Source organism: Canis lupus, chromosome X, assembly GCF_011100685.1.
Source record: "Canis lupus familiaris isolate Mischka breed German Shepherd chromosome X, alternate assembly UU_Cfam_GSD_1.0, whole genome shotgun sequence".
Lineage (NCBI taxonomy): Eukaryota > Metazoa > Chordata > Mammalia > Carnivora > Canidae > Canis > Canis lupus.
In genome coordinates this window covers 37,644,388-37,671,054 of record NC_049260.1, presented here as the reverse complement: position 1 = coordinate 37,671,054, position 26,667 = coordinate 37,644,388, and the positions used below count along the sequence as shown (strand labels likewise).

General features: G+C 40.0%; 1 pseudogene; it reads right to left on the bottom strand.

Moving 5' to 3' along the window:
• Positions 1-18,222: 18,222 nt before the first annotated feature.
• Positions 18,223-18,653, bottom strand: LOC111094965 (annotated as a pseudogene).
• Positions 18,654-26,667: the final 8,014 nt, after the last annotated feature.

The following is a 26,667-nucleotide window of genomic DNA, read 5'->3' as shown; positions in this document are numbered from 1 at the left end:
GTCATATACCCCACGGTTCTTACCAAGATAGAGTTATTTTTCTTGAATAAACTCTTTCCAGCGTATCCTGTACCTTTGGTTAATTTTCAGAGTTAATAAATGGTTGCCTTGGATTGCTTTGGCAGTGTTTCCCATATATTAACGGGGGTACACTTTCATCAGGGTTCTCCCTCTGCCACTTTGGAAGTTGACTCAAACCCTCATACATTTTTAAATAAGTGGAAATTGGTATTAGTTTCCCAAAGGGGAGATTATGAATTTTAATATAAATTATTTTAAGAAGTTGATGCCTTTTTACCTAGCTGGTTCTTTCTTGAGTAGCTGATTAGAAGGAAGTAATCAGAATTCCACAAAGTGATTATATACAGTATTATTCATAATAGAGAAAAGATATGCATATATATCTAGCCATATATGTTTGGTTAAGTAAATTTTTATGTGATTTGCAATGACTGCATAATATTTCATATACTATAAATGAATATACAGCATGAGGAAGTTTTTAAAGCATCCTAATGACCAACGTGAGAGACCAATTTTGTTCTATCATATATTGCAATACATATTCTAAATTATGTAATATATGTGTATTTTTACATGTTACATATATTCTGTAACACACAAACATATGTCTAAATGTACACAAACATACATGTAGATATATTATACACTAGAATTAAAAGTGGTTATCTCTGCATGTTGGATAATCTTTTTAAAAATTTTTATGTATTTTAAACATTTTTGGAGTCAATACATTTCTTTTGCAACCTGAGAAAAAAGATCAGGCATGTGTTAAGACTAATTTGATAAATAATTTGTAAGTTGTAGTTACATCTGTTGGGTGAGGTGGCTTATTTACATGAAGGTTCTACTTTTGAAGAAATTTAATAGTATTATTCCTTACAAACTAGCCTTTTTAAACTGTTTAACTTGGATAATTATATAAAGGACCAAGTTTCCCTTCTTCTAATTTTGACTTCTACAGCGCTAAGAGCCAAATTTGTGTTTTGTATCCTTAACAACCGAACGGATTTTCATGATATGCACTCTTTTGCCTTTTTCTTAGTGACTTTCTATCCCTTCTAATTTTCATTTTTCACTTGTATCTTCAATGTATTGTGTTTTCTTGTAACTTACATATCCTTCTAAAGCATCTCCAATCCCTTTTAGAACAGTAAAACCCCTGAGGCATGAATATATCTGTATATGCACACAGATGCGCACACACGTTAAAGGTAAGCACAACATAACTCATGGTTTTTGAGATTTTGAAATATTTATCTGTGAAATCATCCCTTATTTATACAATGCATGTATTCTTTATACAGTGTATTTGTTCTACAATGTGTTGGCAGTTTTAGCACACAAAGCTATTTTTCCTACCAGTTTCTCTGTAGGTTCATTTCTTCCTTCAGTTTTGTGTGTCATTGCTATTATTTTAATCACCGTTTTACACAGTCCTGCTATGGTTGGTAACATAGCATCCTGGAAAAAGCTCAGGGACTGACAGAATTTTGGGGTTTGTGTCAAGGCTTTGACAATTCCTGGTCATGTAGCTTCAAGTCATTTAAACAATCCAAACCACCTCATTTGAGAAATAGGATGACAATATCCTCTATCATAACTTTTGGGGATCAATTGACATCAAGAGTGTGGAATGCTTTTGTCACACTCACATATGGTTGTACAAATGGTGGACAAAGGAGTCTGCCAAAGTCTGAATTTGCCAAACTGATCACCTTAACTCAGGGCTACATCTCCCCAAAGAGGGTGATGGTTTCTAATTTGTACGAGGTCGCCATAGGGACTAGTTGTATTTCTAAAAGATGATCTACATAAATTGTAAATATATTATCCAAATGCATTTCTCTATATCAAAAATTTTGTAGACTAAGTTCCTGAAAATCTTGAGGGGTAGGGGTGATTAGCCACTTGTTTTTCTGTTTAGGAAGTCACGTTATGAGAGAGCATACATTCATAAGAGTCCAGTTTATATATACTGGAACTATATGATTATTTAGAGTAATAGCAATCATTAGCTTTGGGAGTTTTGCAAAAAGCAATGGTGTAGCATTTGCATCAAAACGAGTACTAGGGAAAGTTTTGTTCTCATTATATGCCTCCCTTGCTACTGTGTCTAACACATTCTGTGAGATCAGCATGGAGAGTCTGTATTTCAACATGTGAGGGTCAACTTATTATTAGCCTGGTGCTGTGGATCCTGAGATGTGGTGTCCAAATTTCCTCTTCAGGTCTGAAACACTTATTTCCCTGGAGTGTTGCTTGCTGGCAGTTCAGAGCTGAGCCTGTTCCCAGGAATTGCCCTTGGCTGAAATGGCTGTGTCTTCCAAGGTTATACCCTTTTCCAAGGGGCACACAGCATTCAATAACTGGTGATATAGGCTACAAGGCTGATCCCCTTGCTTCAATTTGGAACATCTCTGGAGGTCACCCCGGCTTCAAAGCTCTCCACGAAGCCGACTGGTCTCTGTTGCAGTTATATTATTGTTCACTTTCTCCCATTCTCCTTTATGCACGTTGTTCACAAAAGCAGTCCCTCGAAAAGCTGTGCACAAATCTTCATCTTGGAGTCGATTTCCCAGGGAACCCAACCTTTCTACCTATAAAACCTTTAGAAATCCCTGAGATGAATCTTCAGGTATAGAAGCTAGTTGTCTTGTCAATAGCCATTCTTTCCTTCTTTCTCAGAAAGTGAACTTCAATTTAGGCTGTCAGTGGGCCTAGATTACATTCCAAAATATATTTCCCAGACATCATTATAGGCAGGAGGGCCATGTGATACAGCTCTGGCCAATGAGATGTAAGCAGAAGTCACTAATTTGTAAAGGTGCCAAATAGCTGATACCCATCCTTCGGCCCTTCTTCACCCTTTCTTTTCTTTCTTTCTAAAAAGTATTTTTAATGCTGGAAGGGGACCCCAGGGGGAGAAACCCAACAGATTTTGGAACCTGAGCTCTAACATCCTTGGGTTCCTGAGCCAATGTCAGCCACCAATCAACTTAGGACTTTCATGAATTGAATGAAAGGAAACACATCATGTTTAAGTTCTTGTTGTTTGGGTTTTGTTATATTCAACCAAACTCAATCCCTATCTCGTAGAGGTGGCAGGAAGGAATACTTTTAGGCTCTGGATTCAGATCAGAAGTGAGTTACAGTGTAGACTCTAAGTTGGAGTTAGATGACCTTGACCTTGTGTCTTAGTCCACGGACACATTGAGCCTCGACTCTTTTTTTTTTTTTTAAGATTTTACTAATGAGAGGCAGAGACACAGGCAGAGGAAGAAGCAGGCTCCATGCAGGGAGCCTGATCTGGGACCCAAACCCGGGACTCCAGGATCACGCCCTGGGCCGAAGGCAGGCACTAAACCACTGAGCCACCCAGGGATCTCCAACCCTCGACTCTTATTTGTAAGCTAGGAGAACATTACCTATGACACCTGCTTCTTAATGAGGATTAGATGAAGGAGTAGGTATAAAAGTGTCTAGCACAATGCTTGACATAACATAAGGGCTCTGTTAATATTAGTTCTTTTTTTTTTTTTTATGGACCCCTAGCCCCTTGTAGCTGCCATGTTTATTCTTGTAGATTGGAGCATATCAGATGGGTATGCTGGATCCAAGGAATCCTGATAGGGCCCTCTCTCAGCTTATCACCAACCACTCAGGATAGGGAACCATTCTTTCCTGGCCTATCATTTTATGAAGCTGTGCTACACAGTGTGATATGACAAAGGAGAAAGGGAGACTGAGAAAGTGTCGCAGTGTGGTTGTCTGAGAAGGAGATCATGACACAGTTTTTAAGCATGCAGGATGTTTATTCAGGAGTGTCTTTAGATTCAACTCCTGTGGAAGGGGCAGGGAAGGAAGCAAGACTAGGCAGAAGGAGACATTCAGCTGTGATGTAGGCCCTGTGACAGCCTCTAGTGATCCTATAAAGAGTGGCGGATTAAGGAAAGCCCTTCAGAGTTTTTTCCCTGGTTGGGCCCACATGGCCTGGCATGTTAGGCTCCCACATGGTTAAGACATTGGGTATAGACCACCCAGGAAAGTGAGCGAGACCTTGGCCAGGCTGCTCTCTGCATCTGAGGCTGATCCTGAAAAGGCTGACAGCTGGAGGCTGTCTCTGCAGCAGGCCCAACAGCTGGAGCAACACATCTTTCATTGAGGAGGGATCTGGTCAGAGGCTCATCTCAGTATTGACTATAGATGAGAAGAAGGAACACAGTAACAGGAAATCACATTGCTGGAATGTAAATATAAACTAACAAAATACTTTCCGGTTCTTCAGAGACCATTGCAATTCTAGTTCCTGGCTAGAGGAAGTTTTGATGCTGTTCTTTGAAAAGAAAATGACCAGAAATTAAGATTACTTTATGACTCCTTTTCTCATCTTGAACAACTCACAGTCTTGGCCTTCTTATTTCCCTGAAGCACGAGAACTAGATTGAGAACTAGATTGTGCCCGTGCCATTAGAGATAAAAGATCTGAGTTACCATATGTAAAAGGTCTCACTGTTTTGAATGAACCGGGAGTTTCAGTGAAGCCAAATTAATTCTTGCTTTTATTGGCCTAAAACTAGTCCAAACAGAATCAAAACATATGGCACTTAATCACTGAAAAAGTAGTTTACATACACGACCCCACAAAATCCATACAACCCTGTTAGAAGGTGAGGGTTGTCAGCTTCATTTTCTTCATTGCTGATGGCTTTGTTCAATTCTTGACCAAATTCCTTAGTTGCTCAGAGCAAAAATGAAAATATACAAGCAAGCTCAGATGCATTACATAACTTTCCCAAGGTTATTAAGTTGTCGGCTATGGACTGGAACCCGGGCAGTTTTACCGTGAGAGCGGTAGTTTTTTCCATTGTGCAATCCATTCCATGATTCCTCCTCCATATTTCCATTTCTCCTGTTTTCTCTCTTACTCAGAATTTGTTCTCAGACATCATGGGGTGTATTGCAACATCATCTGTACCCTCCTTAGTAGATAAGCCAGCAAATCTAGTCCAAGATTTTGAAATATATTGGGAGGCCTGGGTGGCTTAGTCGGTTAAGCATCTGCTTGGGCTCCGGTCATGATCTCAGGGTCCTGGATTCAAGTTCTGCATCGGGCTTCCTGCTCAGCAGGGAGTCTGCTTCTCCCTCTTCCTCTGCCCCTCCCCCTGCTCATGCTCTCTCTCTCTCTGCTCTCTCAAATAAATAAATAAAATCTTGTAAAAATTTAAAAAAATATATAAAATATTCTCTTGAAATGAAACAACACACGTCTGCTTGCTCTCTTGCCCTAGCTGTTGCCTTGTGAAGGTAGAGGCCCAAATGAAGCAAGGATTGAACCATTAACTGAGAGCTTCTCTTACTGAGATTAAGCTTTTGGTCATGGCCAAAAATACTGCTTGTTAAAAGCATTTCTCTCTCTTTGATTCTCTCTCTCTGCCTCTGTTTCTTTATTTCTTTCTCTCTCTTGCTGTTTCTGACTCTTCATCCCTGTCTCTGTGTCATTTGGTCTTTATCTGGTTTTCACTTTCCTCTCTGCATATGTTTATTTTCTTGCCTGCTGTCTCTTCCCCACTTCTTGTCCTGCTTATCTCCCTCAGCCTGTTCTCTATCTCTCTTTCTCTTTCATATCAAGGTGTGGTCTCCACCTCTCTATCTCTGCTTCAGCGTCTTTCTTAGTGTCTGTGTCTCTTGTATATCTTCTGTCTCTTGCTCTTTTTTTTTCTTGCTCAGTCATGTACAAATGTTCACTAGGAAGTGTTTTGCTTCTTGAGAGATCTTTAGGTCCTCTAAATTAAGTGATTTTGTTATAAGATTTTCTCATAATAACCATAACTAGAAGACAACTGATTAAACAGGAGATGAATATTTAATGATAAATCCATGAATACTTCGTTTTGTCGAGCCCATTATGTTTTGGGAGCCTTTAAAGCTCATTAGTGAATTCCTGCTGCATCTCTGTCAGATGGGCTTTTGCTTTAACTCTCCCCAGAGAAGACGGAAGTATAGCTGAGTCCTCCTGAACCTCCACTCTGCAATGAGGTGACCCTGCCCACTTTATTTAACCTCCATGCCAAAAAAAAAAAAAAAAAAAAAAAAAAAAAAAAAAAATTAACCTCCATGCCTTAGAGCAGAGGTCAGCAAACCACAGTCCTTGGACCACATCGTGCCTACTGTTCGTTTTTATATGGATTAAGAGCTAAGAATGCTGTTTACATTGTTTAAGGGTTTTAAAGAAAGGAGAAATAGGATATGTGGCAGAAACCGTACTTGTCCCACAAAGCCTAGAATTCCTGCTCTCTAGTGCTTAACAGAAGCAGCTTGCTGAGTCCTGCTTTAGAGACTTGTGCATGGGAGTAGCCACACCAGTGATGTCCTCAGGACATTAGAAGCACACTACAACTTACCCCACACTCTCTTGCGGTAAGATCCAGAAAGCAGAGCCTGAAGCAGGGATGCTTGTGCAAGTAGTTTAGTGAGGGAGACTTCCCCAGTGAAATCTCTGATGAGCGAGGCAGTCAGGAAAAGGCAGACAAAGCCAGGCCAAGATGTGGGTTCAGGGAAAATCTAGGCTCAGTTTTGGTCTCATGGAGAGCTGTGTAATGTGAAGAATGCCATGGAATCGTCCCACCTAGGGGCCTGGGGGTGGGGCCTTAATACATTAATGAATATTACTCATTAGTTATGTGCCCGTGCCCAGAAGGGGGGTCTGTGTAGTGTTCTAGGCCTTCTTGCCCAAAGCAGTCCCTGGTAACATAGCCCAGTTTTCGAGAGACAGGTGACCTAGTACTCCTATCACAGTAGCCTGCTGAAGGGCATCTGGGCAGGGACCCAGCAGTAATTTCAACACAAGTGACAATGGGGAAGGGAGGCCACTGTAACCTTATACCCCCTAGCTGGCAGGTTGTAGCCTCCCTTGGACCTTGTAGAGCTCCTTGACTCTAAGTGGCTGCTGGAGATGGGCTCCCTCAACCTATCTGCAGATACATAGCCATGCCCCAAAGGGGGCATCAGACTTACGAGCATGCGAGAAGCTTGATTTGCCTTCTAGATTAAAGGATGAAGAGTGATGGAATGCCTGAGCTGGACAGGGTTCAAAAGTCATGAGGTCCAGTACCCTCATTTTAAAGGGAAGGACAGGGTGCCTGGGTGGCTTAGTTAAGTGCCCAACTCTTGGTTTCAGCTTGGTCATGACCTCAGGATGGTGATGAGCCCCACATTGGCTCCACAGTCTGCAGGGAGTCTGCTTGGGATTCTCTCTCTTCCTCTCCCCTCGCCCCCTCCCCCTGCTCATGTTTGTGCATACGCTTTCTCTTTCTCTCTCTCTCTGTCAAATAAAATCCTAAAAAAAAATAAAGGGAAAGACAGATTTTACAAGGCTCCATAGCTGGCAAGCAACTAGGTTTGCATTACTTCTCTGTTTTCAAACTTACAGTATAGGCTAGTTTTCACAATTCTACAATGTATCTCTAGGCTTTGTGCCTAACATCATAGAGCACATGGAGATTTGAGCAAAGGTGGGAAAAAATCAGTTGATTTTCTCTACCATTTAATCAATTAACCACTATCCTTATAACATGTGAAGTTATCCTCTCTATTGCTAATACATGTTTAATAAATTTTGTATTTTATTTTATTTTAATTATTTTTTAAAAAGATTTTATTTATTTGAGAGAGAGTGTGCGTGCGAGGTGAAGGGCAGAGGGAGAGGAAGAGGAAGGGAGTCTCAAGCCGACTCCCGACAGACCCTGATGCAGGGCTGCATCTCAGGACCCTGAGATCATGACTTGAGCCAAAATCAAGAGTCAGATGCTTAACAGACTGAGCCATCCAGGTGCCCCTGAACTTTGTATTTTTATCTTACAGAGGTTTTAGATTTGCAGAATTACCATGTAGATAGTGTAGAAAGTTCCCATATATACTGCATCATCACCACTGTTATTACCATCTGGCATTAATGCATATTGACATATATTTCCATATGTAAAGATCTGTATCTTTATTAAGCTGAAACTGGTTCATACTAAGGTCTCCAACTCTACACCATTCCATGACTCATTCTGGCTTCCTTCCCTGTGTCCTCCCACTCCAGCAGTGAGATCTGATTCTCATTGTCTGCCATCCATTTAATTAACTGTTCAATTCCAGTCTGAATGTGTGGTGTTTTCAGAATTGCTAACCTCTACCCCCTGGGGAAACAGTTTTATGAACTCTAGCTCAGTAGTTAAATATAGGTTCTTTTGCTTTTTAGTCTTACAAACTCTGCTCATTTTCAAGTTAACTTATTACATCAGTAACTTTTCATCCACTACCTGAAGTGAGGTGGTTCCAAACTTTTGGAAAACATTGAGATTCTTTTGTCATATTCTGCATTCCAACCTGAGATCTCTTGGCTTCTTAGAGGTTTTTGTTTGTTTGTTGTGTGTGTTTTTGTTGTTGTTTTAATTTGCACACATTAGGCTTAGTCTGTACTGTTAAGCCCTATGAGTTTTGACAAATGCTTAATATATTATTTTGACCATTACAGGGTCATATGTTCTGGAAAATGCGTAACTGTAGAGACAGTAAAAACATCAGTGGTATCCAGGAACTTGGGAAAAGGGATTTGAGGGTTGAAAAGCTGAAGCATGATGTGTTTTTAGAGTGAGTGAGAAGTGTTCTTTCTATTTCTGCTTTCTGGATGAAATTGGATTAACTTGCTATCATTTTCTCTGTATTTGGTGCATTTCCCCATTGAAATCACCTGGGTCTAGTGCTTTGTTTTTTGGGAATTAGTTATTATTATTTCAATCTCATTAATAGATATAAGGCTTTGCACATCAACTATTTCTCCTTCTGTGAGTTTTGGCAGCTTGTGTCTTGGAAAGAATTAGTCCATGGCTAGTTATCAACCTTGTGTGCAAAGAAATGTCCTTAGTGTTCCTTTATTATCATTTGAATGCCTATGTGATTAGTGGTGAGGAAACCTCTTTCATTTTTCATATTGGTAATTTGGGTCTTCTCTCTTTTTTCATTGGTTAACCTCCCTATGGGTTTATTAATCTTGTTGATCTTTTGGTTTCACTGATTTGTCTCTATTGGTTTTCTATTTTCAGTTTCCCAGATTTCTACTCTAATTTTATTTTTTTTTCCTACCACAGGCTTGAGGCTTAAATTGCTTTACTTTGTCTTGTTTTCTAAGGCTTTTAAAAAAGATGTTAATTTATTTATTCATGAGAGACACAGAGAGAGAAGAAGCAGAGAAGCAGGAGAGAAGCAGAGACATTGGCCAAAGGAGGAGCAGGCTCTCCACAGGGAGCCCGATGCGGGACTCAATCCCAGAACCCCGGGATCACAACCTGAGCCGAAGGCAGACACTCAACCACTGAGCCACCCAGGTGCCCTTTTCTCTAAGGCTTAAGCTAATTTATTTTATATCTTTCCTCCTTTCTAATGTGTATTTAATGCTATAAATTTCCCTCTAAGCTCTGCTTTCACTGCTTCTCATAAATTTTGAGAAGTTGTATTTTCATTATCATTTAATTCAACATATTTTGATATTACGTTCTTGAGACTTTTTCTTTGACCCATCTGTTATTACAAAAGTGTTGTTTAAGGGGGGGGCGGGGCAAGATGGAGGAGGAGTGATCCCCCACTCACTTCTCCCCACCAACTTACCTAGATAACTTTCAAAGCATCCTGAAAACCTATGAATTTTACCTGAGATTTAAAGAGAGAACAGCTGGAATGCTACAGAGAGAAGAGTTTGTGTTTCTAAGAAGGTAGGAAGATGGAAAAATAAAATAAAAAAGAATCAAGTTAGGGAGGGGCCACCGCGAGAAGCCTGGCTAAGGCTGGGCGGCGAGAGCCTCCCTGGACAGGAAAGCCCAGTCCTGGAGAAGGAGGAATTTAACAATCCACCCCAGATTCTTCCCGGACGGAGAGGTGCTCACCAGGGAACTAGGGCAGAACCGCAGGAGGGGCAGTGGAGCCTCCAGTCTCCCAGGGTCACTAACAGAGGAGGGGCGCCTGGGGGACAGCGCCCCACACACCGTGGACCAAACTCAGTAAAGGGCTGGAGCGTGTGCCCACCGGGGCCTGTGGAGAAGCTGGTTGGTCAGGCAGCTCTGGGCAGAGGGGGCTGTGCCCTGCTGTCTTTCATTTTCCCCCTCATGATCTAAAATTCATATATATTCATGGGTTTACTTAGGGAGGGGGCTTCCTGGCTAGAACAGAAGCTCTTGAGGACTGGAGACAAGTCTGCACAGCATAGGGACTCAATCAGCGTGTTACATGATTGTTTTCTCTTCAAGCATTTCTCCAAGAAGACTCTGAGCTCCATGCTTTGTGGTCAGAGTGGACTCAGGTTTTGGGGGTCCGAATGGTGGGTCGCTCTCCACTCAGCTGCTTAAACCTCAGGTGGAACTGTGGCCCCGGAAGTGCAATTCCAAGCAGCACAGGCTCCAGATGCCAGGGCGCCAAGCAGACACAGCCCAGGATCCTGCACTCCCCCCGGGACAGGCGGAGGCTGGGAGGGCACAAGACAGTGATGACTCTCCTGCTGCCGGGCACCCCCGAGCTGTGCAGGTCAGTGCCCCCCGCGGCCCCGGGAGCACCCAGGCCAGTGCGGACTGGGAGCTCCTGTAGTTACTGCGGGAGCTGACTCTAGAGCTGGAAGGCTGGCCGCCGCCAGTGTGGTTGTTCCTCCTGGTATCACCCTGTGCCTAGGACAGAGCGGGGCACCAGGGAACAGGGGCCATACAGGATAAACAACTCCCACTGAGCCGTGCCTGGCAGGGGGCGGGGCAGTGCCCCCAGGTGCACACTCCTGAGAATCAGCACAGGAGGCCCCTCCCCCAGAAGACCAGTTAGAAGGACTGGGAAAGAGCAAGTTCTTGACTGAACAGTGCTGGAAAGCTCCAAGGGAAGTCGAGGGATTTAGAGTACATAGAACCAGAGGATACCCCTCTTTATTTTTTGTTTTTGTTTTTGTTTTTTCTTCCTTTTTCTAGTACAACTTGTTTTTAGCCACTCTGCAGTGAGCAAAATGACTAGAAAGAGAACTCACCACAAAAGAATCAGAAACAGTTCTCTCTGCCACAGAGTTACAAAATTTAGATTACACTTTGATGTCAGAAAACCATTTCAGAAGCACAATTATAAAGCTACTGGTGGCCCTGGAAAAAAGCATAAAGGATTTAAGAGACTTCATGAAGCCTGCAAATTTAGATCTAATCAGGCTGAAATTAAAAATCAATTGAATGAGATGCAATCCAAACTGGAGGTCCTAATGACGAGAATTAATGAGGTAGAGGAAAGACTGAGTGACATAGAAGACAAGTTGATGGCAAGGAAGGAAGCTGAGGAAAAAAGAGAAAAACAATGAAAAGATCATGAGGAAAGGTTAAGGGAAATAAATGACATCCTCAGAAGGAAAAATCTACGTTTAATTGGGATTCCAGAGGGCGCTGAAAGGGACAGAGGACCAGAAAGTGTATTTGAACAAATCATAGCTGAGAACTTCCCTAACTTAGGGAGGGAAACAGGCACTCAGATCCAGGAGATAGAGAGATTGCCCCCCTAAAATCAATAAAAACCATTCAACACCTTGACATTTAATAGTGAAACTTGCAAATTCCAAAAATAAAGAGAAAATTCTTAAAGCAGCAAGAGACAAGAGATCCCTAACTTACATGGGGAGAAGTATTAGATTAAGAGCAGACCTCTCCACAGAGAACTGGCAGGCTAGAAAGGGCTGGAAGGATATATTCAGGGTCCTAAATGAGAAGAACATGCAGCCAAGAGTACTCTATCCAGCAATGCTTTCATTCAGAATAGAAGGAGAGATAAAGAGCTTCCAAGATAGGCAGAAACTGGAGGAATATGTGACCACCAAACCAGCTCTGCAAGAAATATTAAGAGGGACTCTGTAAAAGAAAGAGGAAGCCAAAAAAAATAATCCACAAAAACAGGGACTGAATAGGTATTATGATCACACTAAATTCATATCTTTCAATAGTAACTCTGAACGTGAATGGGCTTAATGATCCCATCAAAAGACGCAGGGTTTCAGACTGGATAAAAAAGCAAGACCCATCTATGTCCTGTCTACAAGAGACTCATTTTAGACCTAAGGACACCTACAGCCTGAAAATGAAAGGTTGGAGAACCATTTACCATTCAAAAGATCCTCAAAAGAAAGCAGGGGTAGCAATCCTCATATCAGATAAATTAAAATTTATCCCAAAGACTGTAGTAAGAGATGAAGAGGGACACTATATCATACTTAAAGGATCTATCCAACAAGAGGACCTAAGAATCATGAATATGCCCCTAATGTGGGAGCTGCCAAGTACATCAATCAATTAATAACCAAAGTTAGGACATACTTAGATAATAATACACTAATAGTAGGAGACTTCAACACGGCGCTTTCTGCAAATGACAGATCTTCTAAGCACAACATCTCCAAAGAAACAGGAGCTTTAAATAATACACTGGACCAGATGGATTTCACAGATATTTACAGAACTTTACATCCAAATACAACTGAATACATTCTTCTCAAGTGCACATGGAACTTTCTCCAGAATAGACCACATGCTGAGTCACAAATCAGGTCTTCACTGATAACAAAAGATTGGGATTGTCCCCTGCATATTTTCAGACCATAATGCTTTGAAACTTGAACTCAATCACAAGAAGAAATTTGGAAGAAATTCAAACATGTGGAGGTTAAAGAGCATCCTGCTAAAAGACAAAAGGGTCAACCATGAAATTAGAGAAGACTTAAAAGATTCATGAAAACTAATGAGAATGAAGATAAAACCGTTCAAAATCTTTGGGATACAGCAAAAGCAGTCCTGAGGGGGAAATATATCGCAATACAAGCATCCTTCAAAAAATTGGAAAAAACTCAAATACACAAGCTAACCTTGCACCTAAAGGAACTGGAGAAAGAACAGCAAATAAAACTTACACGAAGCAGAGGAAGAGAGTTAATAAAGATTCAAGCAGAACTCAATGAAATAGAGACCAGAAGAACTGTAGAACAGATAAGCAACCCAGGATTTGGTTCTTTGAAAGAATTAATCAGATAAACCATTAGCCAGCCTTATTAAAAAGAAAAAAGACTCTAATTTAAAAAATCATGAATTAAAAAAGAGAGATCACAACCAATGCCAGGGAAATACAAACGGTTTTAAAAACATATTATAAGCAGCTATATGCCAATAAATTAGGCAATCTAGAAGAAATGGACGCATTTCTGGAAAACCACAAACTACCAAAACTGGAACAGGAAGAAATAGAAAACCTGAACAGGCCGATAACCAGGGAGGAAATTGAAGCAGTCATCAAAAACCTCCCAAGACACAGAAGTCCAGGGCCAGATGGCTTCCCAGAGGAATTCTATCAAATGTTTAAAGAAGAAACAATACCTATTCTACTAAAGATGTTCCAAAAGATATAAAGGGATGGAGTACTTCCAAACCCATTTTATGAGGCCAGCATCACCTTAATTCCAAAACCAGACAAAGACCCTACCAAAAAGGAGAATTACAGACCAATATCCCTGATGAACACAGATTCAAAAATTCTCCATGAGATACTAGCCAATAGGATCCAACAGTACATTAAGAAGATTATTCACCGTGACCAAGTGGGATTTATCCCCAGGATACAAGGCTGGTTCAACACTCGTAAAGCAATTAACATGATAGATCATATCAACAAGAGAAAAAACAAGAACCATATGATCCTCTCAATAGATGCAGAGAAAGCATTTGACAAAATATAGTGTCCATTCCTGATCAAAACTTTTCAGAGTGTAGGAATAGAGGGAACATTCGTCAGCATCTTAAAAGCCATCTACAAAAAGCCCAAAGCAAATATCATTCTCAATGGGAAACACTGGGAGCCTTTCCCCTAAGATCAGGAGCAAGACAGGGATGTCCACCCTCACCACTGCTATTCAACATGGTACTAGAAGTCTTAGCCTCAGCAATCAGGCAACAAAAAGAAGTAAAAGGCATTCAAATTGGCAAAGAAGAAGTCAAACTCTCCCTCTTCGCCGATGACATGATACTCTACATAGAAAACCCAAAAGACTCCACCCCAAGATTGCTAGAACTCATACAGCAATTCGGCAGTGTGGCAGGATACAAAATCAATGCCCAGAAATAAGTGGTATTTCTATACACTAACAATGAGACTGAAGAAAGAGAAATTAAGGAGTCAATCCCATTTATAATTGCACCCGGAAGCATAAGATACCGAGGAATAAACCTAACCAAAGAGGTAAAGGATCTATACCCTAAAAACTACAGAACACTTCTGAAAGAAATTGAGGAAGACACAAAGAGATGGAAAAATATTCCATGCTCATGAATTGGAAGAATTAATATTGTGAAACTGTAAATGTGACCCAGGGCAATTTACACATTTAATGCAATACTTACCAAAATACCATGGACTTTCTTCAGAGAATTGGAACAAATCATCTTAAGATTTGTGTGGAATCAGAAAAGACCCTGAATAACCAGGGAAATATTGAAAAAGAAAACCATAGCTGGGGGCATCACAATGCCAGATTTCAGGTTGTACTACAAAGCTGTGGTCATCAAGACAGTGTGGTACTGGCACAAAAACAGACACATAGATCAATGCAACAGAATAAAGAACCCAGAAATGGGCCCTCAACTCTATGGTCAACTAATATTCGACACAGCAGGAAAGACTATCCACTGGAAAAAGGACAGTCTCTTCAATAAATGGTGCTGGGAAAATTGGACAGCCACATGCAGAAGAATGAAACTAGACCATTCTCTGACACCATACATAAAGATAAACTCAAAATGGATGAAAGATCTAAATGTGAGAAAAGATTCCATCAAAATCCTAGAGGAGAACAACGGCAACCCCCCTTTTGAACTTGGCCACAGCAACTTCTTGGAAGATACGTCTATGAAGGCAAGGGAAATAAAAGCAAAAATGAATTATTGGGACGTCATCAAGATAAAAAGCTTCTGCACAGCAAAAGAAACAGTCAACAAAACTAAAAGACAACCTACAGAATGGGAGATGGTATTTGCAAATGACCTATCAGATAAAGGGCTAGTATCCAAGATATACAAAGATCTTATTAAACTCAACAGCAAAGAAACAAACAGTCCAATCAAGAAATGGACAAAAGACATGAACAGAAATCTCACAGAGGAAGACATAGACATGGCCAACAAGCACATGAGAAAATGCTCCGCATCACTTGCCATCAGGGAAATACAAATCAAAACCACAATGAGATACCACCTCACACCAGTGAGAATGGGGAAAATTAACAAGACAGAAAACAACAAATGTTGGAGAGGATGTGGAGAAAGTGGAATCCTCTTGCCCTGTTGGTGGGAATGTGAACTGGTGCAGCCACTCTGGACAAGTGTGTGGAGTTTCCTCAAAGAGTTAAAAATAGACCTGCCCTACGACCCAGCAATTGCACTGCTAGGGTTTTCCCCCAAAGATATAGATGCAGTGAAACGCAGGTACACCTGCACCCCAATGTTTTTTTTGCACCCCAGTGTTTATAGCAACAATGTCCACAATAGCCAAACTGTAGAAGGAGCCTCGTGTCCATCGACAGATGAGTGGATAAAGGAGATGTGGTCTCTGTTTACAATGGAATATTCCTCAGTCATTAGAAACGACAAATACCCACCATTTGCTTCAACTTGGATAGAACGGAGGGTATTATGCTGAGTGAAATAAGTTAGTTGGAGAAGGACAGACATTACATGGTCTCATTCATTCAGGAAATATAAAAACTAGTCAAAGGGAATAAAGGGGAAAGGAGAGAAAATGAGTGAGAAATATCAGTGAGGGTGAGAGGACGTGAGAGACTCCTAACTCTAGGAAGCGATCAAGGGATGGTGGAAAGGGAGGTGGGCGAAGGAACGGGGTGACTGGGTGACGGGCACTGAGGGGGGCACTTGACAGGATGAGCACTGGGTTTTATGCTATATGTTGGCAAACTGAACTCCAATAAAAATATACCAAAAAAAGGTGTTTTTTAATATCCAAATACTTTGAGATTTTTCCAGGTGTCCTCTTCTGTTGTTTTCTCTTTTAAATTACATTGTGGTCTGAGAACATACTTTGTAGGATTTCTTTCTTTCTTTCTTTCTTTCTTTCTTTCTTTCTTTCTTTCTTTCTTTCTTTCTTTTTTTAGTTTGTTAAGGTATATCTTATGGTTAAGAATGTGAGCTATCTTGGGGGATGTTCCTTGCAGGCTTGACAAGAATGTATATTCCACTGATGTTGAAGAGCATATTCTATTAATATCAGTTAGATCAAGTTGATTGCTACTGCTCTTCAAGTCACCTATATCCTTTTGATCTCCTACCTCCTTGACCTATCAAGTAGTTATAGAGGTATTGGTCTCCAACTTTAATACTGGATTTGTCTGTTTCTCCTGTCACTTTAATAAGTTTTGGCCTCCTACATTTTGGATGGTGCTCTGTTGTTATGTTCATATATACTTAGGATTGTTCTGTCTTTTGGAGAACTGACTCCTTTGTTATTATGTCTTCTCTTTTTATTTATTTTTATTTATTGTATTTTAGATTTTTATTTATTTATTCATGAGAAACACAGAGAGTAGAGAGAGAGAGAGGCAGAGACACAGGCAGAGGGAGAAACAGGCTCCATGCAGGGAACCCGACATGGGACTTGATCCCGGGCCTTCAGGACCACACCCTGGGCCAAAGGCGACACTAAACCGCTGAGCCACCCGGGTTGCCCTGTCTTCCTCATTTAAAAAAAGATTTTATTTATTTATTTGAGAGAGAGAGAGAGAGAAAGCAAGAGAACATGAGCAGGGGGAGCAACAGAGGGAGAGGGAGAAGCAGGCTCCTTGTTGAGTCGGGCGACTAATGTGGGGCTTGATCCAAGGACCCTGGGATCATGACCTGAGCTGAAAGCAGACACTGAAGCAACTGAGCAACCCAGGTTCCCCTATGTATTCCTCTTTTATGCCCCACAAATTTCCTTGCTCTGAAGTCTACTTTGTGTCAAATCAACATGGCTACCACAGCTTTCTTGTATTAGTTTTAGTGTAATGTACTATTTTTCTTCTTTTCTTTAAAGTATCACAGTCTGAGTATTTAAAGTAGACCAATTGTGTGGTTCTGCCCTTCCAAGAAAAGCCATTGCTTTTTGGTGTGCTTAGTTTGCTTTTTGTTGTAAGGAGTGATGTGATGACTTCCAAGCTTTTTATATGTCAGAGCTGAAACCAGAAGTCTTACTAGTCTTTTTAAAAATCAACATCTTGGGGCACCTGGGTGGCTCAGTCAGTTAAGTGTCTGACTTGATTTTGGCTCAGGTCATGGTCTTGGGGTCCTGAGATCGAGCCCCACATTGGGCTCTGCACTCAGCATAGAATCTGCTTGTCCTTCTTGCTCTGCTCCTCCCCCACTCTGTCTCTGTCTCTGTCAAATGAATAAATAAATGAATAAAATCTTAAAAAAAATTAAAGCATCTTCTTACTATCTTCTTCCTCTCCAACCTGTATAAAAATCCTTCCCTTTTTTTCTCATAACCTCTTTCAGGGGGCTTTCTCAGCAGAGTTGTTTGGCCTCTGAGAATACTGGAATAGTGTTTTGTTCTTTATATCACAGCTATTTGATTCTTGAAATTCACAGAGGGCTGTACCATCTCACTCTCTACCCGGAAATTCTACTAATTCTCACATCTGGTCCCAACAATGACGTCAGCATCACTCATGCCTTTGTACAACATTCATATATACTTTTTTGTAAAGATTCCACTGTGTTTTCTTTTCTTTTGGTTTACTTTGGAAGAGCTCCAGAATATCAGTCAAGTTGTATGAATCCCAACTGAGAACCTAATTTAAATTCCTTCTCGTGGGGTCCTGAAGGGCATAAAAAGTAAGAGTCTAGAAATTGGGGAAGGTGAGCATCCAATTTCAATGTTTCCAACAGTTAGGATATGATGGCCTGTACAGATCACAGTAGATGACAGATAATGGTATAGATTTTCACATAATCAGAAGTATGGTGGGAGACAGTACAAAGTTGAGCAGGCTGGGATTGAGCAACATCTCAAGAACACAGCTTAAAAAATTCTTTCTATTTTGTCAAAACTAGTGTGTTGGGGGTTGCTTCTTCATTTCAAGATGGCTGCCCCATCTGCATCTTTCTCTCTCTCTCTTTTTCAGGCAGTTGACATCTTTATTGCTTTGGAAGTGGGAGGCAGGTGCTCAGGAACTCTTGGTAGGTCAGGCCACTTCTTTACCATCACAGGCTTCTGGCTGTGCAGTATGGCTCTGGTTGTGCGAATGGCAACCACGTGCAGATCTGGGGGTAATTGTTCTTGTGGATCATGGGCCTGATGCTGCTTAGAGTGGCCTGGGCATTCTGGTTCATGGTGGTCTGCAATTAGGAGGTGGTGGGATCTCAGTTTCATGAGCACCACTGTCAGTCCCAGGCCCCATGCCCACAATCTAGCTTTGTATCAGCCCATTGTTACAGAAGGAGTTGAGAACCTTCAGGTTATTTGGGTCGATGCTGAATGTCTGTTTGTTCCTCTTCATCAGGAAGCTGGAGCAGTTCTGCAGGGACCATCCATTGCAGGTAAGTGGACATGGTGGTAGCTCCTTTCACTATGGCAACCAGAAATGGAAAGTGCATCTGTCACTTAACAGGAAGGAAAAAGAAGTGCCCCTATTAAGCTCTTTGTTTATAACCAGTTATAGCACATGGGTACCCCTCTTGGAAGAGAGACAAGAAGTGAGTGTAGCCTTTCTAGGAAATGTGCTATGGAGAAGGAATTGAAGATGAGTGTGAAGAAATGCATAGTGGCAGCCTCTATCAACTGGCTTACCTAAGTTTCAGAAACAATATACTATGTCATTTGGTCCTTATCACAACTCTCTGTCATACAAACTGGATGGTTGACAGTCTGATATGAATTGAGGGGCAGGTGTTCATACTTCTATATCATTATTTTTCTTCCTTCTTGTCTTTCAAGACCTATTTCACAGTTCTATTCCTCCATGAAACTGGGCCATGCCAGTCTCTTTTCATGGAGAAACTCTTATTTTCTAGGCTAGCATTTTAAATAACACTATATTGTAAGTTTTGATATCTACTCAAAGAGACTCCTTTTTTTCTGTTGATAACTTATTCATGCAGTTCCTGGTGATGTTAATGATAATCATTGTGTATTTTCAAGAATAGAATACAATTTACCCTAAAAATAACTCTGAAAAATATCTCTGATTCAATCCTTCAGTAATCCTACCCTGAAAAAAATTCAATTGTGCCCCTTATTTCTTGTTTTTACTCTTTTTGTCATCAAGGATAAATATTGACAAAGGGTAAGTATTTTGACATAAGAAAAAGAGATGAAATCTCATAGACAAAAAGGCAAAGGATGGAATAGTCGATTTACAAAAAAAGATATATAAGTGGAAAGTGAGGAGCATCTGGATGGCTCAATTGGTTAACTATCCAACTCTTGATTTTGGTTCAGGGCATGATCTCAGGGTCGTAAGATCAAGCCCCAGTGGGGCTCCATGCTCAGCATAGAGTTTGCTTGTCTGTTTTCCTCTGCTCCTCCGCCCACTTGTTCTCTCTCTCTCTCTCAAATAAATAAATAAAATCTTTTAAATGGAAAGTGAGCATATGAAAATGTTCAATTTAAGAGATAATAAAAGAAATGCAAATTAAACAATGAAATTGTTTCATCCATAAATTTGCAAATTATAAAATATTAACACCCAGCTTTAACTAAAGTTGAATGCATTAAATTGCCTCATATGGGCCCGATATAAATTAGTATAAGTTGACACAAGTTTACCGGAGGGCAATATGCAAATTTGTGTTAAGATACTTAAAAATATTCACAGTGCATGAGCCATCAACTTCACTTCTTTAATGGATCTTCAGGAAATTAAGACAAATGTCCACTGGGATATAGCCAAAGTATAATATTTTCAGTGTTACTGATGACAAAATGTTTATAGTATGTATGCATGTGTGTATATGGAAGGAGACTAAATAACACAGAACAGAAATTTGTTTAAACCTATTTATATAAAAACTATTGTAATATATATATGGAATCAGACCTAGTTCCCATAGGAAACAGAGATGGTACACTTGAAATAGGATAATTCGAAGGGTTTATTTACATGCAGGAACATAAGGCTAGTAGCAGACAAGATATTATTATTTTAACCTTGAAAGCATAAGAGAAAGGGAAAAAAATGTTGTGTAGAGTTGGTTGCTTTTTTTATTTTTAAAGAAGTCATTCTTTTTTTTTTTTTAAGTGAGGGAAGGGAAGAGGGGTCCAGGGAGAGAGAGAATCTCAAGCAGGCTCCATGCCCAGCATGGATCCCTTTGTGGGGCTCAATTGAACAGCCCTGAGATCAAGACCTGAGCAGAAATTCAGAGTCAGATGCTTAACTGATTGAGTCACCCACATGCCCCAAGAGTTAGTTGATCTTAAAAGCAGTCATGAGTGACCTTTGGATGAGGAAAATAGCCAGCTCCAGGCAACCTTTCAGGGAGAAAACCAAGGGAATAAATCCCCAGTCTCACACCCCCCTCCCTTCCCTGCATTCTAATGCCAGGGCTCCCCACTGGCGTAACCCAACAGGAGCCCTTTGGGATGGTCCATGTAGGCCAGCTTGTAATTATGAGAGTCTTATGGTGGTGGTGGGGGGGACAGTGGGGAATGAGAAAAGGTAAAAAATAGTGGAAAATGGTATGGAAAGGGTGCCAAACAGAAGCATCTCCAACAGTCCACTCCTTTTGGTTTGCAATATCCACTTTTGTATTTCATTGGAATAAAATCTTCATTTTCCTAACAGAGGAATTATACGAAGTCCCATTAGTTGTTGTATCATGGCAGGATGATAAAAAATTTCTTGATATTCTTACCTAACGTATAAAACATTAGGTAATTCCAGAGTTCACATAATATAGTGTGGCAAAAGAGATTAGTTACACAAAACATAGCTGTATTCGATTCCACTTCTTTAAATGGTTATGCGGGCTAGGTTGATTATCATAGCTTCCTTCTTCTACAACACATTACATGTGGTCTTCTCCTTTGCTGGTGTGTCAGCTGGATGGTAATCTTTCCTGGGGGTTATTCAAAATTTTATCCCTAAAGGATTTGAGTCTTTGATGTCTAATTTTTACTGCCATGATGTAATTTTTCATGGATCAGGACTATTGAGTATGGTCAGCTAAAATGTGCCATAGTAAATGCCCCGAGTTTCAACATGGATGGTCCTTTTAGCCTTTATTGTGTAGTAACAGCCAAATTTCTCCCTGGTAATCAGAATAAATCACTTACCCAGTACAGTGATCCTCTTCCATGGCTGTTGGTTCAGTGGCACAAGAAGCCCCAAATGGCCAGGTATCAGTGTCAGCTTCCACACCTGGGACTGTACCTCTCTTCTCTGATGCAGGGGTTTCTCTTTAGGCTGCTAGGATATCCACTTTCACTGAACTCAAGTTTGTAGTAATTGGAAAAATAATAATTCCAGTTATTAGATCCAATAGTTAGTTAGAGGGGTCATGCATATTTATGCCCATTGGTTTCTGGACTCATTCAAATATGAGGGAGAGAGCACCATATATTGACAGGTGCTGAGGTGTTTTCCCTCAGCTGGTGCTATAATTGAAGCTTTAGCAGTCCACTGCACCCTACATAAAGCCAGCTGCTTTTTGGAGAAGGAGCACCTGGTAAGGCCTGTGAGATCTATGGGCACTGGAAAACATTATTGCACTTTGGAGAGATCATAAAAGGGATTGAGTGAAAGATTGCATAGTGAAGGTGAAACTCCAATCCTCCCATCACCAGAACGAAGACCACCAGCCTCAGACTCCCCTGGCAGCGATTCAAAGATTATTTGCTAAGACTGAACTTCTCTATAGAGAAGATCCACAAATACTGACATCTGCAGGGTATTCAGTGAAACATTTGTTTGGCCATTTGATTATGTAATTGTGAATTCCATTGGCAGACAAAGCCTACCCATGGAGAAAAGAACTTCTGATCAGTTTTTTGTTATCTCAGCTTTAAATATGAATGGGCTACCTAGAATCACCAAATGTTTGGAGGATGATATGGGCACAGCAAAAGAGACCAAAGAAATTGAGATAATGCAGAGAATAGAAGAACTTAACTTGTATCATCATGGATTAAGAATAAGTTTCTGGAGAGGTGCCTGGTTGGCTCAGTTGGTAGAGCATGTGACTTGATCTCAGGGCTGTGACTTCAATCCTCATGTTGGGTGTGGAGCCTACTTAAAAAAATAAAAATTAAAAGAATGAGTTCTTGGAAGTGAAAATATGATTAAAAATAAGAAATTTGATTGAAAGATTGGAATATTCAGTCATTGAAATATCCTAGAAATTGAAATTAAAAAATGAAATTGTTTACAATAAAGACAAAAGATTTTTTACAAAGTAAAAAGTAGAACAGGCAAATAAGGGCTTCTGAAAGTGATCATTTTCTTCCCAGAATAATTTTTTCCTGCGTTACATAAGAAATAATGCAAGAACATTACCCAGAATTGAGTCTCCAAACTGCAAGAGCCCCACAAGAGCCCAGCATGATGAATGAAAAAAAAAAAAAAAAGGTCTATTGCAGTGTATTTTATTTGGAACCTCAGGAGTCTAGAAATAAAGAAGAGGATCCTAAATTAGTACAGAAAAAAAACCCCAACTAGATCACCTACAAAGTATATGAAATAAGGATAACTTTTGACTTCTCTGCAACATTAGAAGTTGTAAAACAGTGGAATCATATTTAAAACAGAGAAAACAAAAGCTGTATGTATACTTAGACATACTTAGCATGTATACATATACTTACTTATATGTATACGCCTGAGTGGCTCAGTGGTTGACAGGTTGAGCATCTGCCTTCAGCTGGGGGGTGGGAGGGTGATCCTGGGGTCTGGGGATTGAGTCCCACATAGGGCTCCCCGCAGGGAGCCTGCTTCTCCCTTTGTGTCTCTGCCTCTTTCTGTGTCTCTCATGAATAAATAAAATCTTTTAAAAAATCAGATGTGTAGACTGGATTGAATAAACTTTGAGAATACTGCTAATTTATTCTTTCAAGAGTGTTAGCTGTCTTGCAATTGGCCACAATGTAGAATATTTCCTTGCATAGAGGCATGAAAATTGTAAGACCATTAGTATTAGGTATAATTCTCCTCCAAAACAGCAAAATGGAATTAAAATAAAAATGTTCTCCATTTATTCATTGCTGATTGAATACCAGGCATTTTACATAATTAGCAAATGATTATCACAATAACCCTTCATGTTAGTTCAGGCATAGAAACTGAGATTCAAATTAATTAGTGGCAGAGAGGGGCTTTGAAATAAATCAGTTTTACTACAAAATCCAGAGTGCTGTCTCTAAGCTAACCTGCTCCTTGACCCTAAAATACAAACAGATCCCAAGCTGTTTAGGCTTTTGCACATATGAGAAAATGAAGAAAATACATTTTTAGTGGATACAGTTTCAGACTCCAAGAATCTTCCATTTGACACTAAATAATGATGATGATGATGATGATGATAATAAAAACACTATTCTAAGACAAAGTCTAGGCATTAGGTTGAAAATCTGCAGCCTGTAAACACTGGAAATATCCTTATTTCCCTCTTTTTTTCAGAGTACTAATCCTTGAGCAGACCATCTTTAGTGGGTACCTGACAACTCAGCAAGGGACATCTAAAAAATCCTGAAATAAATAGAACTCATTGTTTTAGAATCTTAGTTTTAGTTAATGGAGAATAATTAAAGACATTATTTGCTATTTTAAACTAAAAGATTATGGAGTAGTTTGCAACATTTACTCCAATTTTATTTTATTTTTATTTTATTTTTTTAAAGATTTTATTTATTTATTCATGAGAGACACAGAGAGAGAGAGAGGGAGGCAGAGACACAGGCAGAGGGAGAAGTAGGCTTCATGCAGGGAGCCCGACGTGGGATTCAATCCCGGGTCTCCAGGATCACACCCTGGGCTGAAGGCGGCGCTCAACCGCTGAGCCACCTGGGCTGCCCCATTTACTCCAATTTTAAAGATAAAAAACCCACAAGGTTTCTATTACCCTTGGGACTTGTAGTTGGCTTCTCGAAAACTGAATTCAAAACAAACTGAATTCTTTGGGCTTTCTTTTTCTTCTCCTATGACATTGTTGAAGGACTCTTCAGTGGACAACTTAGATGCTCTGGTGGGCCTGTAAGCTTAGGTGTAAGGCCAAGTGCATCCTTGTTCAAGGTTTGTCTCGTGCTCATACTAGCCCTGTGAACCTGGAGAAATTTCTTAACTCCTCTGAGACTCTGTTGTGAAGTAGGGAGAATACTAGGCATTTCACAGAGTTGGTGATAGATTACATGGCATAATAAATGTAACGTGCCTAGTACCTAGCAAATATTCAATATATGTTAGAGCTTTCCTCTTCTCTCCCTACTTTCCATTTACATTTCTCCTTTAAAGTGCTACAAAATGCAAATTCACCTGGATGCCTGCTCTGGTCTCACAGAAATCTCAAGATGGAACAATTCAACTAATCTTCTAGAACGAGCATTGTAACTCATCCTCTGAAAGGACCTTTGTTCAATTTATACATTCTAAAAGTAGTATTTCAAAAAGTTTTTATAAATAACTCCTTTTATTAAAAAAAGATTTTATTTATTTATTTGAGAAACAGTGAGAGAGCACAAGCAAGAGGAGCAGCAAAGGGAGAGGGAGAAGCAGGTTGCCCACTGAGTGGGGAGCCAGATGTGGGGAGCCGAAGGCAGACCCTCAACTGACTGAGCTACCCAGGTGCATTTCCTCTCTTCTTTATTACAAAAGATATATATTATATATGAAAAACATTATCCTTATTTGAAAGGCAAGAAAATCGTGGCTTAACAAAATAAGTGCCTTTCTCAAGGTTTCACAGTAAATATGGAACCTGGAACTAAGATTCCTGAAACAGAAGCCTGGGAAACCTAAGTTTTGCATAAACCCCACCAATTTCCTCTTTATGTTTCTTCTTTCTGTATTGTCCTCCTTATCGTTTCCAGTACAATCCACTCCCTGGTTTACACCTTTATTCCTAATTGGCCAAATTACAAAATCTCCATCGCTGAGCCCTGAAATAGCTCTTGGCCAGCACAGAGGAATTAACCTTTTCCCAAAACAGTTGTGGATGGAGGAGTTCCAGTTCCTCCAACTAAATCACAATTGCAAAATAATTCAATTTCAAACATTTCCAAAAATCGGAGTTATTTTCTCATACCATTGATCACTTTATTATGCCAAGAATATTTAAAACCCATAGATAATATGAAAAATCATACTAAAGTTGACAATATTTTTCTTTTCCTACATATGTTAACCTTCCTAACCTAGTTTGATAATTCTGCATAAGGAAAAATTTATTAGAGCTGCATATTCCTTGTCTTTTCCTTCATACTCTTTGGAGCTGATATGAAATAAGGAAATGTCCCAAGGTTAGAAGACAGGAAGGTAAAAGAAAAACAAGTGCTCTAGTCAATCTACTGACTAGTCGGTGAATTCTTTTGTAATTAGAAATTGGCTGTGTAATTTCCCTTTGAGGAAACGTAATCATGTATTTCTTGGAGCAGAGGTTCGATTTGGAATCCCCTCATTAAATTGCATCTCTGAATTTTGCTAATTTCATGACTCATCAGCATATCTGGCATCCAGAAAATTTTAGGTACATTTTGAATTTAGGAAGGAAAAAGAAAAGAACACCTCCCCCTCCCCAGACCCATATCTTCTCGATGGCTAAGTAGCAAAGTGTAGTAGATTCTAAAGCAAATCCTAGCACTCAAATGTAAAAATGTCCATTTCTGCTTTGAAGGCATTAAAGGTAAATCGAAGAGAGAATGTTAGCATTTCATCTTTTTTCTTGCTTATTGTCACAGCCCATGCAGAGTGTCTAAATTTGCTGCAACTATTATTTTACCTGGACCATTGAGTTGAAACAGTAGGGCAACAGTTTCTTCCTTAAAGGGAGTTGGATATTGGTTATCATCAGAAAGTAAAAGGTACAGATCTATTCTCTGAGATTAGAATTTAGCAAAATGTCCTAGTTATTGAACTATTTTAAAATTTAGCTGAATTTAGCATAATTTAGCATAACTTAATCTAGATCTTCAGAACAATACTCAGAAGAAATAACAAGCTCTCGAAAAACATTTAAAAATAAGACTGGGTGCCCCAGTGTATAAAAGTCCCTAATTTCTCACAGAAGAAATGATTAGAAATCAAAAAATTCCATTTGGTTTAATTGTTGATGCCCAGGGAACTATTTTGGGAATGGCAGGACTTGAAGGGTTAAAAGTGAACTATTACCCAAAACACACCGTGCAGACAGGTTTTTTTCTCATCATATAATCGTCTCTGTTCTCCTCAACTCCTGTTTTTTTCTCTGAACATGCTGTTCTGTTCGTTCCCATGACAGTCACTCTGGGTACTTTAAATAAAGGAACTAATTAGATGCAATACATGGCTGAGAGTTTCCTGGGTGTTTGTTTTGTTGGGTTAGATTTTTCATTCATTTCGCAAATAATGACATTGTATCTACTAACAGGGAGCCCTACAGG